The sequence below is a fragment of the Hyla sarda genome, unplaced genomic scaffold (assembly GCF_029499605.1).
Source record: "Hyla sarda isolate aHylSar1 unplaced genomic scaffold, aHylSar1.hap1 scaffold_946, whole genome shotgun sequence".
Taxonomy (NCBI): Eukaryota; Metazoa; Chordata; class Amphibia; order Anura; family Hylidae; genus Hyla; species Hyla sarda.
This window is the reverse complement of record NW_026610976.1, coordinates 126,468-139,791: the sequence shown is the minus strand read 5'-3', so window position 1 is coordinate 139,791 and position 13,324 is coordinate 126,468. Positions and strand designations below refer to the sequence as shown.

At 46.3% G+C, this 13,324-nt stretch overlaps 6 non-coding genes across 6 annotated transcripts; all 6 read right to left on the bottom strand.

The window, feature by feature from the left end:
- Positions 1-964: 964 nt before the first annotated feature.
- Positions 965-1,155, bottom strand: LOC130350511 (U2 spliceosomal RNA). The gene has a single exon (XR_008887604.1). It is a non-coding gene; the product is annotated as a U2 spliceosomal RNA (small nuclear RNA).
- Positions 1,156-3,238: 2,083 nt separating this feature from the next.
- On the bottom strand, positions 3,239-3,429 carry LOC130350450 (U2 spliceosomal RNA). Its single transcript, XR_008887549.1, has one exon. It is a non-coding gene; the product is annotated as a U2 spliceosomal RNA (small nuclear RNA).
- A 2,095-nt stretch (positions 3,430-5,524) lies between these two features.
- Positions 5,525-5,715, bottom strand: LOC130350510 (U2 spliceosomal RNA). Its single transcript, XR_008887603.1, has one exon. It is a non-coding gene; the product is annotated as a U2 spliceosomal RNA (small nuclear RNA).
- Positions 5,716-7,820: 2,105 nt separating this feature from the next.
- LOC130350509 (U2 spliceosomal RNA) lies at positions 7,821-8,011 on the bottom strand. Its single transcript, XR_008887602.1, has one exon. It is a non-coding gene; the product is annotated as a U2 spliceosomal RNA (small nuclear RNA).
- Positions 8,012-10,101: 2,090 nt separating this feature from the next.
- LOC130350508 (U2 spliceosomal RNA) lies at positions 10,102-10,292 on the bottom strand. The gene has a single exon (XR_008887601.1). It is a non-coding gene; the product is annotated as a U2 spliceosomal RNA (small nuclear RNA).
- Positions 10,293-12,382: 2,090 nt separating this feature from the next.
- LOC130350507 (U2 spliceosomal RNA) lies at positions 12,383-12,573 on the bottom strand. The gene has a single exon (XR_008887600.1). It is a non-coding gene; the product is annotated as a U2 spliceosomal RNA (small nuclear RNA).
- Between the last annotated feature and the right edge of the window lie 751 nt (positions 12,574-13,324).

The following is a 13,324-nucleotide window of genomic DNA, read 5'->3' as shown; positions in this document are numbered from 1 at the left end:
ATTTTCTAAGGATTTATACAGATTTTTCCTGTCTGAATTTGTCGCACAGAAAGTTGCAGGCCAAATATGTGTGACATTTCTGCGACTTTAGCTTCTAGAGCATTTTTACAACATTATACATAGGTGCTGAATACATAAAAAGCGACTGTTCAGCGACAGACAAGTCGCATCGGCTGAAAGTAGGCCAGAATGTCAGTCCATGTTGGAGCAGGTTTAGATACAGTCTAAAGTATAGATCTCAAAGTCTGTGCACAGAATTTAGCAAGGGCCTCGCACCTTCTGATGCATCAGGTAGGTGCACAATAGCATAGCCTAACCCTCTGTACTTTGGTCTATATTGATGCGGGACATAGACAGCCAGCTGATGACCAATCCATTAGTGCAATGGATGGCTGGAAGCATTTGTCTTTGCCTTTGCAATACCACAGAAGCAATGCATGGTCAATGTACAGCAATGACACACCTGTGTGAACAGCCAGGAGACCCCCCCCCCCCCCCCCCATGTTATGTTACATAGTTACATAGTTAGTACGGTCGAAAAAAGACATATGTCCATCAAGTTCAACCAGGGAATTAAGGGGTAGGGGTGTGGCGCGATATTGGGGAAGGGATGAGATTTTATATTTCTTCATAAGCATTAATCTTATTTTGTCAATTAGGAACATTCAGCACCCACCCGCTATCAAGGCAGCTGCCTATCATGTCATGCCCTACCTGCACAGGTGTGCTGGCTACTCAAATGATCCAATTAAGGAGGCCATTTAGTCAGCAGCAGCAGAAGTCCTGTGCCTGGACGCTCCAACAGCGGCCAGACACAAGCAGAAGCAGAAGCAGCAGAAGCAGCAGCAGCACCACCTTTTGTTTTTTGGCTGCAGCAGCAGCAAGGCCCACAGGGCTGGCTAGCTGGCTAGCCAGCAAGCAGGTAGCAATGAAAGTAGGAATCTTTCTTTTTAACCCTGTAAGGGGGTGGTGCACTGTACCCGAAGATACTGCCATATCGGGTCAATGCATAGGGCGACGGAAGCAAGCTTCGAAATCGGCCCCCGTTCTCAAAAATCCATTTAATATATGGTCCCCAGATAGGGGACGTATCAGATATTAAACTGATAAGAACAGATACTACACTTGATCTTAGCCAAAAGGCCGAGAAGCGATAACCGTGAAAGGGGCGGGCCCAACAAGGTGCCCTTCATGGGCACTATCACTGCTTGCTGTCAGGGAGGCTGCCAGACAATTTTCCATGCACACTCTGGGCTGGGGGGCAGTCAACCACCAGTACACACAGCAGAACCTAAACCCATACCATTATTGCTAAGCAGCAAGACAGGGGCCCATTGCACTCCCACGGGGCCTTTTTAAATGCAATCCATAACCCGGATTTGCCAGGAACCCTTCTTACTCCTCCTACTTGCATGTGACACTGGGCTTAGGATCTGCATAGGAAACACACACACAAGCACACACCTACCTTTGTTGCCTGCAGATGCCTCCTTGGCTGTCCCCAAACGGTATCAAACCAACACCCACGGGAAGCTGTAAGCATAGAGGACATGCCTGCACCCCATTGGACTTACCTGTGTGGGTTAAATCCGGGTTATTTGACAACCTATGGCGGTGATGGTTCTGCTCAGGCAGAGCAGTGCTGATGCTCCTCATAAAGCTGTCGCTGCTGTGAAGGTTCTAGGTGACATCACAAATCCCTATGGTTACATACACAACAAAGCTGGGTTGTTGTTGTTTACACTCTGCAAGGCCTGTGGAAGTGAGTGACATCATAGCACTGTAGTTCTGAGGGTTCTAGATGGATGCAACAATCTCCTGTTGCTTCTATGAAGGCCATAATAGACGACATCACCAAACAGCTCCATAGTCACATACACAGCAAAGGAGAGATGTTGTTTACACCTAGTGATGTCAGTGGTAGTGAGTGACATCACAGCACAGTGCTAAGGCTCCTGGGCCTGGACACAGCAGCGGCTGCAATATCTCAACGGAGAATACGTTTATATATATGTGTGTGTGTGCGCGTATATATATATATATATATATATATATATATATATATATTTCTCCGCCGAAATCACTTTTAAACCCATTTCCACCTTTTTTTCCCTTCTCTTCCTCTTACTTTTTTTTCACGTTTTTTTACGTTTTTCTCCTTTTCGCCTCTTTTCTGGGCGTATTATTCTTCTTTTTCTTCTTTTTTTTCGTCTAATGCATACCCCATCAGTGCAGCAATGCTTATTCAATACCGCCAGCAGATGGAGACACTGGGGGATAATTTTCTAAGGATTTATACTGATTTTTCCTGTCTGAATTTGTCGCACAGAAAGTTGCAGGCCAAATATGTGTGACATTTCTGCGACTTTAGCTTCTAGAGCATTTTTACAACATTATACATAGGTGCTGAATACATAAAAAGCGACTGTTCAGCGACAGACAAGTCGCATCGGCTGAAAGTAGGCCAGAATGTCAGTCCATGTTGGAGCAGGTTTAGATACAGTCTAAAGTATAGATCTCAAAGTCTGTGCACAGAATTTAGCAAGGGCCTCGCACCTTCTGATGCATCAGGTAGGTGCACAATAGCATAGCCTAACCCTCTGTACTTTGGTCTATATTGATGCGGGACATAGACAGCCAGCTGATGACCAATCCATTAGTGCAATGGATGGCTGGAAGCATTTGTCTTTGCCTTTGCAATACCACAGAAGCAATGCATGGTCAATGTACAGCAATGACACACCTGTGTGAACAGCCAGGAGACCCCCCCCCCCCCCCCCCATGTTATGTTACATAGTTACATAGTTAGTACGGTCGAAAAAAGACATATGTCCATCAAGTTCAACCAGGGAATTAAGGGGTAGGGGTGTGGCGCGATATTGGGGAAGGGATGAGATTTTATATTTCTTCATAAGCATTAATCTTATTTTGTCAATTAGGAACATTCAGCACCCACCCGCTATCAAGGCAGCTGCCTATCATGTCATGCCCTACCTGCACAGGTGTGCTGGCTACTCAAATGATCCAATTAAGGAGGCCATTTAGTCAGCAGCAGCAGAAGTCCTGTGCCTGGACGCTCCAACAGCGGCCAGACACAAGCAGAAGCAGCAGAAGCAGCAGCAGCACCACCTTTTGTTTTTTGGCTGCAGCAGCAGCAAGGCCCACAGGGCTGGCTAGCTGGCTAGCCAGCAAGCAGGTAGCAATGAAAGTAGGAATCTTTCTTTTTAACCCTGTAAGGGGGTGGTGCACTGTACCTGAAGATACTGCCATATCGGGTCAATGCATAGGGCGACGGAAGCAAGCTTCGAAATCGGCCCCCGTTCTCAAAAATCCATTTAATATATGGTCCCCAGATAGGGGACGTATCAGATATTAAACTGATAAGAACAGATACTACACTTGATCTTAGCCAAAAGGCCGAGAAGCGATAACCGTGAAAGGGGCGGGCCCAACAAGGTGCCCTTCATGGGCACTATCACTGCTTGCTGTCAGGGAGGCTGCCAGACAATTTTCCATGCACACTCTGGGCTGGGGGGCAGTCAACCACCAGTACACACAGCAGAACCTAAACCCATACCATTATTGCTAAGCAGCAAGACAGGGGCCCATTGCACTCCCACGGGGCCTTTTTAAATGCAATCCATAACCCGGATTTGCCAGGAACCCTTCTTACTCCTCCTACTTGCATGTGACACTGGGCTTAGGATCTGCATAGGAAACACACACACAAGCACACACCTACCTTTGTTGCCTGCAGATGCCTCCTTGGCTGTCCCCAAACGGTATCAAACCAACACCCACGGGAAGCTGTAAGCATAGAGGACATGCCTGCACCCCATTGGACTTACCTGTGTGGGTTAAATCCGGGTTATTTGACAACCTATGGCGGTGATGGTTCTGCTCAGGCAGAGCAGTGCTGATGCTCCTCATAAAGCTGTCGCTGCTGTGAAGGTTCTAGGTGACATCACAAATCCCTATGGTTACATACACAACAAAGCTGGGTTGTTGTTGTTTACACTCTGCAAGGCCTGTGGAAGTGAGTGACATCATAGCACTGTAGTTCTGAGGGTTCTAGATGGATGCAACAATCTCCTGTTGCTTCTATGAAGGCCATAATAGACGACATCACCAAACAGCTCCATAGTCACATACACAGCAAAGGAGAGATGTTGTTTACACCTAGTGATGTCAGTGGTATTGAGTGACATCACAGCACAGTGCTAAGGCTCCTGGGCCTGGACACAGCAGCGGCTGCAATATCTCAACGGAGAATACGTTTATATATATGTGTGTGTGTGCGCGTATACATATATATATATATATATATATATATATATATATATATATATATTTCTCCGCCGAAATCACTTTTAAACCCATTTCCACCTTTTTTTCCCTTCTCTTCCTCTTACTTTTTTTTCAAGTTTTTTTACGTTTTTCTCCTTTTCGCCTCTTTTCTGGGCGTATTATTCTTCTTTTTCTTCTTTTTTTTCGTCTAATGCATACCCCATCAGTGCAGCAATGCTTATTCAATACCGCCAGCAGATGGAGACACTGGGGGATAATTTTCTAAGGATTTATACTGATTTTTCCTGTCTGAATTTGTCGCACAGAAAGTTGCAGGCCAAATATGTGTGACATTTCTGCGACTTTAGCTTCTAGAGCATTTTTACAACATTATACATAGGTGCTGAATACATAAAAAGCGACTGTTCAGCGACAGACAAGTCGCATCGGCTGAAAGTAGGCCAGAATGTCAGTCCATGTTGGAGTAGGTTTAGATACAGTCTAAAGTATAGATCTCAAAGTCTGTGCACAGAATTTAGCAAGGGCCTCGCACCTTCTGATGCATCAGGTAGGTGCACAATAGCATAGCCTAACCCTCTGTACTTTGGTCTATATTGATGCGGGACATAGACAGCCAGCTGATGACCAATCCATTAGTGCAATGGATGGCTGGAAGCATTTGTCTTTGCCTTTGCAATACCACAGAAGCAATGCATGGTCAATGTACAGCAATGACACACCTGTGTGAACAGCCAGGAGACCCCCCCCCCCCCCATGTTATGTTACATAGTTACATAGTTAGTACGGTCGAAAAAAGACATATGTCCATCAAGTTCAACCAGGGAATTAAGGGGTAGGGGTGTGGCGCGATATTGGGGAAGGGATGAGATTTTATATTTCTTCATAAGCATTAATCTTATTTTGTCAATTAGGAACATTCAGCACCCACCCGCTATCAAGGCAGCTGCCTATCATGTCATGCCCTACCTGCACAGGTGTGCTGGCTACTCAAATGATCCAATTAAGGAGGCCATTTAGTCAGCAGCAGCAGAAGTCCTGTGCCTGGACGCTCCAACAGCGGCCAGACACAAGCAGAAGCAGAAGCAGCAGAAGCAGCAGCAGCACCACCTTTTGTTTTTTGGCTGCAGCAGCAGCAAGGCCCACAGGGCTGGCTAGCTGGCTAGCCAGCAAGCAGGTAGCAATGAAAGTAGGAATCTTTCTTTTTAACCCTGTAAGGGGGTGGTGCACTGTACCCGAAGATACTGCCATATCGGGTCAATGCATAGGGCGACGGAAGCAAGCTTCGAAATCGGCCCCCGTTCTCAAAAATCCATTTAATATATGGTCCCCAGATAGGGGACGTATCAGATATTAAACTGATAAGAACAGATACTACACTTGATCTTAGCCAAAAGGCCGAGAAGCGATAACCGTGAAAGGGGCGGGCCCAACAAGGTGCCCTTCATGGGCACTATCACTGCTTGCTGTCAGGGAGGCTGCCAGACAATTTTCCATGCACACTCTGGGCTGGGGGGCAGTCAACCACCAGTACACACAGCAGAACCTAAACCCATACCATTATTGCTAAGCAGCAAGACAGGGGCCCATTGCACTCCCACGGGGCCTTTTTAAATGCAATCCATAACCCGGATTTGCCAGGAACCCTTCTTACTCCTCCTACTTGCATGTGACACTGGGCTTAGGATCTGCATAGGAAACACACACACAAGCACACACCTACCTTTGTTGCCTGCAGATGCCTCCTTGGCTGTCCCCAAACGGTATCAAACCAACACCCACGGGAAGCTGTAAGCATAGAGGACATGCCTGCAGCCCATTGGACTTACCTGTGTGGGTTAAATCCGGGTTATTTGACAACCTATGGCGGTGATGGTTCTGCTCAGGCAGAGCAGTGCTGATGCTCCTCATAAAGCTGTCGCTGCTGTGAAGGTTCTAGGTGACATCACAAATCCCTATGGTTACATACACAACAAAGCTGGGTTGTTGTTGTTTACACTCTGCAAGGCCTGTGGAAGTGAGTGACATCATAGCACTGTAGTTCTGAGGGTTCTAGATGGATGCAACAATCTCCTGTTGCTTCTATGAAGGCCGTAATAGACGACATCACCAAACAGCTCCATAGTCACATACACAGCAAAGGAGAGATGTTGTTTACACCTAGTGATGTCAGTGGTATTGAGTGACATCACAGCACAGTGCTAAGGCTCCTGGGCCTGGACACAGCAGCGGCTGCAATATCTCAACTGAGAATACGTTTATATATATATGTGTGTGTGTGCGCGTATATATATATATATATATATATATATATATATATATATATATATATATATATTTCTCCGCCGAAATCACTTTTAAACCCATTTCCACCTTTTTTTCCCTTCTCTTCCTCTTACTTTTTTTTCACGTTTTTTTACGTTTTTCTCCTTTTCGCCTCTTTTCTGGGCGTATTATTCTTCTTTTTCTTCTTTTTTTTCGTCTAATGCATACCCCATCAGTGCAGCAATGCATATTCAATACCCCCTGCAGATGGAGACACTGGGGGATAATTTTCTAAGGATTTATACTGATTTTTCCTGTCTGAATTTGTCGCACAGAAAGTTGCAGGCCAAATATGTGTGACATTTCTGCGACTTTAGCTTCTAGAGCATTTTTACAACATTATACATAGGTGCTGAATACATAAAAAGCGACTGTTCAGCGACAGACAAGTCGCATCGGCTGAAAGTAGGCCAGAATGTCAGTCCATGTTGGAGCAGGTTTAGATACAGTCTAAAATATAGATCTCAAAGTCTGTGCACAGAATTTAGCAAGGGCCTCGCACCTTCTGATGCATCAGGTAGGTGCACAATAGCATAGCCTAACCCTCTGTACTTTGGTCTATATTGATGCGGGACATAGACAGCCAGCTGATGACCAATCCATTAGTGCAATGGATGGCTGGAAGCATTTGTCTTTGCCTTTGCAATACCACAGAAGCAATGCATGGTCAATGTACAGCAATGACACACCTGTGTGAACAGCCAGGAATCCCCCCCCCCCCCCCCCCATGTTATGTTACATAGTTACATAGTTAGTACGGTCGAAAAAAGACATATGTCCATCAAGTTCAACCAGGGAATTAAGGGGTAGGGGTGTGGCGCGATATTGGGGAAGGGATGAGATTTTATATTTCTTCATAAGCATTAATCTTATTTTGTCAATTAGGAACATTCAGCACCCACCCGCTATCAAGGCAGGTGCCTATCATGTCATGCCCTACCTGCACAGGTGTGCTGGCTACTCAAATGATCCAATTAAGGAGGCCATTTAGTCAGCAGCAGCAGAAGTCCTGTGCCTGGACGCTCCAACAGCGGCCAGACACAAGCAGAAGCAGAAGCAGCAGAAGCAGCAGCAGCACCACCTTTTGTTTTTTGGCTGCAGCAGCAGCAAGGCCCACAGGGCTGGCTAGCTGGCTAGCCAGCAAGCAGGTAGCAATGAAAGTAGGAATCTTTCTTTTTAACCCTGTAAGGGGGTGGTGCACTGTACCCGAAGATACTGCCATATCGGGTCAATGCATAGGGCGACGGAAGCAAGCTTCGAAATCGGCCCCCGTTCTCAAAAATCCATTTAATATATGGTCCCCAGATAGGGGACGTATCAGATATTAAACTGATAAGAACAGATACTACACTTGATCTTAGCCAAAAGGCCGAGAAGCGATAACCGTGAAAGGGGCGGGCCCAACAAGGTGCCCTTCATGGGCACTATCACTGCTTGCTGTCAGGGAGGCTGCCAGACAATTTTCCATGCACACTCTGGGCTGGGGGGCAGTCAACCACCAGTACACACAGCAGAACCTAAACCCATACCATTATTGCTAAGCAGCAAGACAGGGGCCCATTGCACTCCCACGGGGCCTTTTTAAATGCAATCCATAACCCGGATTTGCCAGGAACCCTTCTTACTCCTCCTACTTGCATGTGACACTGGGCTTAGGATCTGCATAGGAAACACACACACAAGCACACACCTACCTTTGTTGCCTGCAGATGCCTCCTTGGCTGTCCCCAAACGGTATCAAACCAACACCCACGGGAAGCTGTAAGCATAGAGGACATGCCTGCACCCCATTGGACTTACCTGTGTGGGTTAAATCCGGGTTATTTGACAACCTATGGCGGTGATGGTTCTGCTCAGGCAGAGCAGTGCTGATGCTCCTCATAAAGCTGTCGCTGCTGTGAAGGTTCTAGGTGACATCACAAATCCCTATGGTTACATACACAACAAAGCTGGGTTGTTGTTGTTTACACTCTGCAAGGCCTGTGGAAGTGAGTGACATCATAGCACTGTAGTTCTGAGGGTTCTAGATGGATGCAACAATCTCCTGTTGCTTCTATGAAGGCCATAATAGACGACATCACCAAACAGCTCCATAGTCACATACACAGCAAAGGAGAGATGTTGTTTACACCTAGTGATGTCAGTGGTATTGAGTGACATCACAGCACAGTGCTAAGGCTCCTGGGCCTGGACACAGCAGCGGCTGCAATATCTCAACGGAGAATACGTTTATATATATGTGTGTGTGTGCGCGTATATATATATATATATATATATATATATTATATATATATATTTCTCCGCCGAAATCACTTTTAAACCCATTTCCACCTTTTTTTCCCTTCTCTTCCTCTTACTTTTTTTTCACGTTTTTTTACGTTTTTCTCCTTTTCGCCTCTTTTCTGGGCGTATTATTCTTCTTTTTCTTCTTTTTTTTCGTCTAATGCATACCCCATCAGTGCAGCAATGCTTATTCAATACCGCCAGCAGATGGAGACACTGGGGGATAATTTTCTAAGGATTTATACTGATTTTTCCTGTCTGAATTTGTCGCACAGAAAGTTGCAGGCCAAATATGTGTGACATTTCTGCGACTTTAGCTTCTAGAGCATTTTTACAACATTATACATAGGTGCTGAATACATAAAAAGCGACTGTTCAGCGACAGACAAGTCGCATCGGCTGAAAGTAGGCCAGAATGTCAGTCCATGTTGGAGCAGGTTTAGATACAGTCTAAAGTATAGATCTCAAAGTCTGTGCACAGAATTTAGCAAGGGCCTCGCACCTTCTGATGCATCAGGTAGGTGCACAATAGCATAGCCTAACCCTCTGTACTTTGGTCTATATTGATGCGGGACATAGACAGCCAGCTGATGACCAATCCATTAGTGCAATGGATGGCTGGAAGCATTTGTCTTTGCCTTTGCAATACCACAGAAGCAATGCATGGTCAATGTACAGCAATGACACACCTGTGTGAACAGCCAGGAGACCCCACCCCCCCCCCCATGTTATGTTACATAGTTACATAGTTAGTACGGTCGAAAAAAGACATATGTCCATCAAGTTCAACCAGGGAATTAAGGGGTAGGGGTGTGGCGCGATATTGGGGAAGGGATGAGATTTTATATTTCTTCATAAGCATTAATCTTATTTTGTCAATTAGGAACATTCAGCACCCACCCGCTATCAAGGCAGCTGCCTATCATGTCATGCCCTACCTGCACAGGTGTGCTGGCTACTCAAATGATCCAATTAAGGAGGCCATTTAGTCAGCAGCAGCAGAAGTCCTGTGCCTGGACGCTCCAACAGCGGCCAGACACAAGCAGAAGCAGAAGCAGCAGAAGCAGCAGCAGCACCACCTTTTGTTTTTTGGCTGCAGCAGCAGCAAGGCCCACAGGGCTGGCTAGCTGGCTAGCCAGCAAGCAGGTAGCAATGAAAGTAGGAATCTTTCTTTTTAACCCTGTAAGGGGGTGGTGCACTGTACCCGAAGATACTGCCATATCGGGTCAATGCATAGGGCGACGGAAGCAAGCTTCGAAATCGGCCCCCGTTCTCAAAAATCCATTTAATATATGGTCCCCAGATAGGGGACGTATCAGATATTAAACTGATAAGAACAGATACTACACTTGATCTTAGCCAAAAGGCCGAGAAGCGATAACCGTGAAAGGGGCGGGCCCAACAAGGTGCCCTTCATGGGCACTATCACTGCTTGCTGTCAGGGAGGCTGCCAGACAATTTTCCATGCACACTCTGGGCTGGGGGGCAGTCAACCACCAGTACACACAGCAGAACCTAAACCCATACCATTATTGCTAAGCAGCAAGACAGGGGCCCATTGCACTCCCACGGGGCCTTTTTAAATGCAATCCATAACCCGGATTTGCCAGGAACCCTTCTTACTCCTCCTACTTGCATGTGACACTGGGCTTAGGATCTGCATAGGAAACACACACACAAGCACACACCTACCTTTGTTGCCTGCAGATGCCTCCTTGGCTGTCCCCAAACGGTATCAAACCAACACCCACGGGAAGCTGTAAGCATAGAGGACATGCCTGCACCCCATTGGACTTACCTGTGTGGGTTAAATCCGGGTTATTTGACAACCTATGGCGGTGATGGTTCTGCTCAGACAGAGCAGTGCTGATGCTCCTCATAAAGCTGTCGCTGCTGTGAAGGTTCTAGGTGACATCACAAATCCCTATGGTTACATACACAACAAAGCTGGGTTGTTGTTGTTTACACTCTGCAAGGCCTGTGGAAGTGAGTGACATCATAGCACTGTAGTTCTGAGGGTTCTAGATGGATGCAACAATCTCCTGTTGCTTCTATGAAGGCCATAATAGACGACATCACCAAACAGCTCCATAGTCACATACACAGCAAAGGAGAGATGTTGTTTACACCTAGTGATGTCAGTGGTATTGAGTGACATCACAGCACAGTGCTAAGGCTCCTGGGCCTGGACACAGCAGCGGCTGCAATATCTCAACGGAGAATACGTTTATATATATGTGTGTGTGTGCGCGTATATATATATATATATATATATATATATATATATATATATTTCTCCGCCGAAATCACTTTTAAACCCATTTCCACCTTTTTTTCCCTTCTCTTCCTCTTACTTTTTTTTCACGTTTTTTTACGTTTTTCTCCTTTTCGCCTCTTTTCTGGGCATATTATTCTTCTTTTTCTTCTTTTTTTTCGTCTAATGCATACCCCATCAGTGCAGCAATGCTTATTCAATACCGCCAGCAGATGGAGACACTGGGGGATAATTTTCTAAGGATTTATACTGATTTTTCCTGTCTGAATTTGTCGCACAGAAAGTTGCAGGCCAAATATGTGTGACATTTCTGCGACTTTAGCTTCTAGAGCATTTTTACAACATTATACATAGGTGCTGAATACATAAAAAGCGACTGTTCAGCGACAGACAAGTCGCATCGGCTGAAAGTAGGCCAGAATGTCAGTCCATGTTGGAGCAGGTTTAGATACAGTCTAAAGTATAGATCTCAAAGTCTGTGCACAGAATTTAGCAAGGGCCTCGCACCTTCTGATGCATCAGGTAGGTGCACAATAGCATAGCCTAACCCTCTGTACTTTGGTCTATATTGATGCGGGACATAGACAGCCAGCTGATGACCAATCCATTAGTGCAATGGATGGCTGGAAGCATTTGTCTTTGCCTTTGCAATACCACAGAAGCAATGCATGGTCAATGTACAGCAATGACACACCTGTGTGAACAGCCAGGAGACCCCCCCCCCCCCCCCCATGTTATGTTACATAGTTACATAGTTAGTACGGTCGAAAAAAGACATATGTCCATCAAGTTCAACCAGGGAATTAAGGGGTAGGGGTGTGGCGCGATATTGGGGAAGGGATGAGATTTTATATTTCTTCATAAGCATTAATCTTATTTTGTCAATTAGGAACATTCAGCACCCACCCGCTATCAAGGCAGCTGCCTATCATGTCATGCCCTACCTGCACAGGTGTGCTGGCTACTCAAATGATCCAATTAAGGAGGCCATTTAGTCAGCAGCAGCAGAAGTCCTGTGCCTGGACGCTCCAACAGCGGCCAGACACAAGCAGAAGCAGAAGCAGCAGAAGCAGCAGCAGCACCACCTTTTGTTTTTTGGCTGCAGCAGCAGCAAGGCCCACAGGGCTGGCTAGCTGGCTAGCCAGCAAGCAGGTAGCAATGAAAGTAGGAATCTTTCTTTTTAACCCTGTAAGGGGGTGGTGCACTGTACCCGAAGATACTGCCATATCGGGTCAATGCATAGGGCGACGGAAGCAAGCTTCGAAATCGGCCCCCGTTCTCAAAAATCCATTTAATATATGGTCCCCAGATAGGGGACGTATCAGATATTAAACTGATAAGAACAGATACTACACTTGATCTTAGCCAAAAGGCCGAGAAGCGATAACCGTGAAAGGGGCGGGCCCAACAAGGTGCCCTTCATGGGCACTATCACTGCTTGCTGTCAGGGAGGCTGCCAGACAATTTTCCATGCACACTCTGGGCTGGGGGGCAGTCAACCACCAGTACACACAGCAGAACCTAAACCCATACCATTATTGCTAAGCAGCAAGACAGGGGCCCATTGCACTCCCACGGGGCCTTTTTAAATGCAATCCATAACCCGGATTTGCCAGGAACCCTTCTTACTCCTCCTACTTGCATGTGACACTGGGCTTAGGATCTGCATAGGAAACACACACACAAGCACACACCTACCTTTGTTGCCTGCAGATGCCTCCTTGGCTGTCCCCAAACGGTATCAAACCAACACCCACGGGAAGCTGTAAGCATAGAGGACATGCCTGCACCCCATTGGACTTACCTGTGTGGGTTAAATCCGGGTTATTTGACAACCTATGGCGGTGATGGTTCTGCTCAGGCAGAGCAGTGCTGATGCTCCTCATAAAGCTGTCGCTGCTGTGAAGGTTCTAGGTGACATCACAAATCCCTATGGTTACATACACAACAAAGCTGGGTTGTTGTTGTTTACACTCTGCAAGGCCTGTGGAAGTGAGTGACATCATAGCACTGTAGTTCTGAGGGTTCTAGATGGATGCAACAATCTCCTGTTGCTTCTATGAAGGCCATAATAGACGACATCACCAAACAGCTCCATAGTCACATACACAGCAAAGGAGAGATGTTGTTTACACC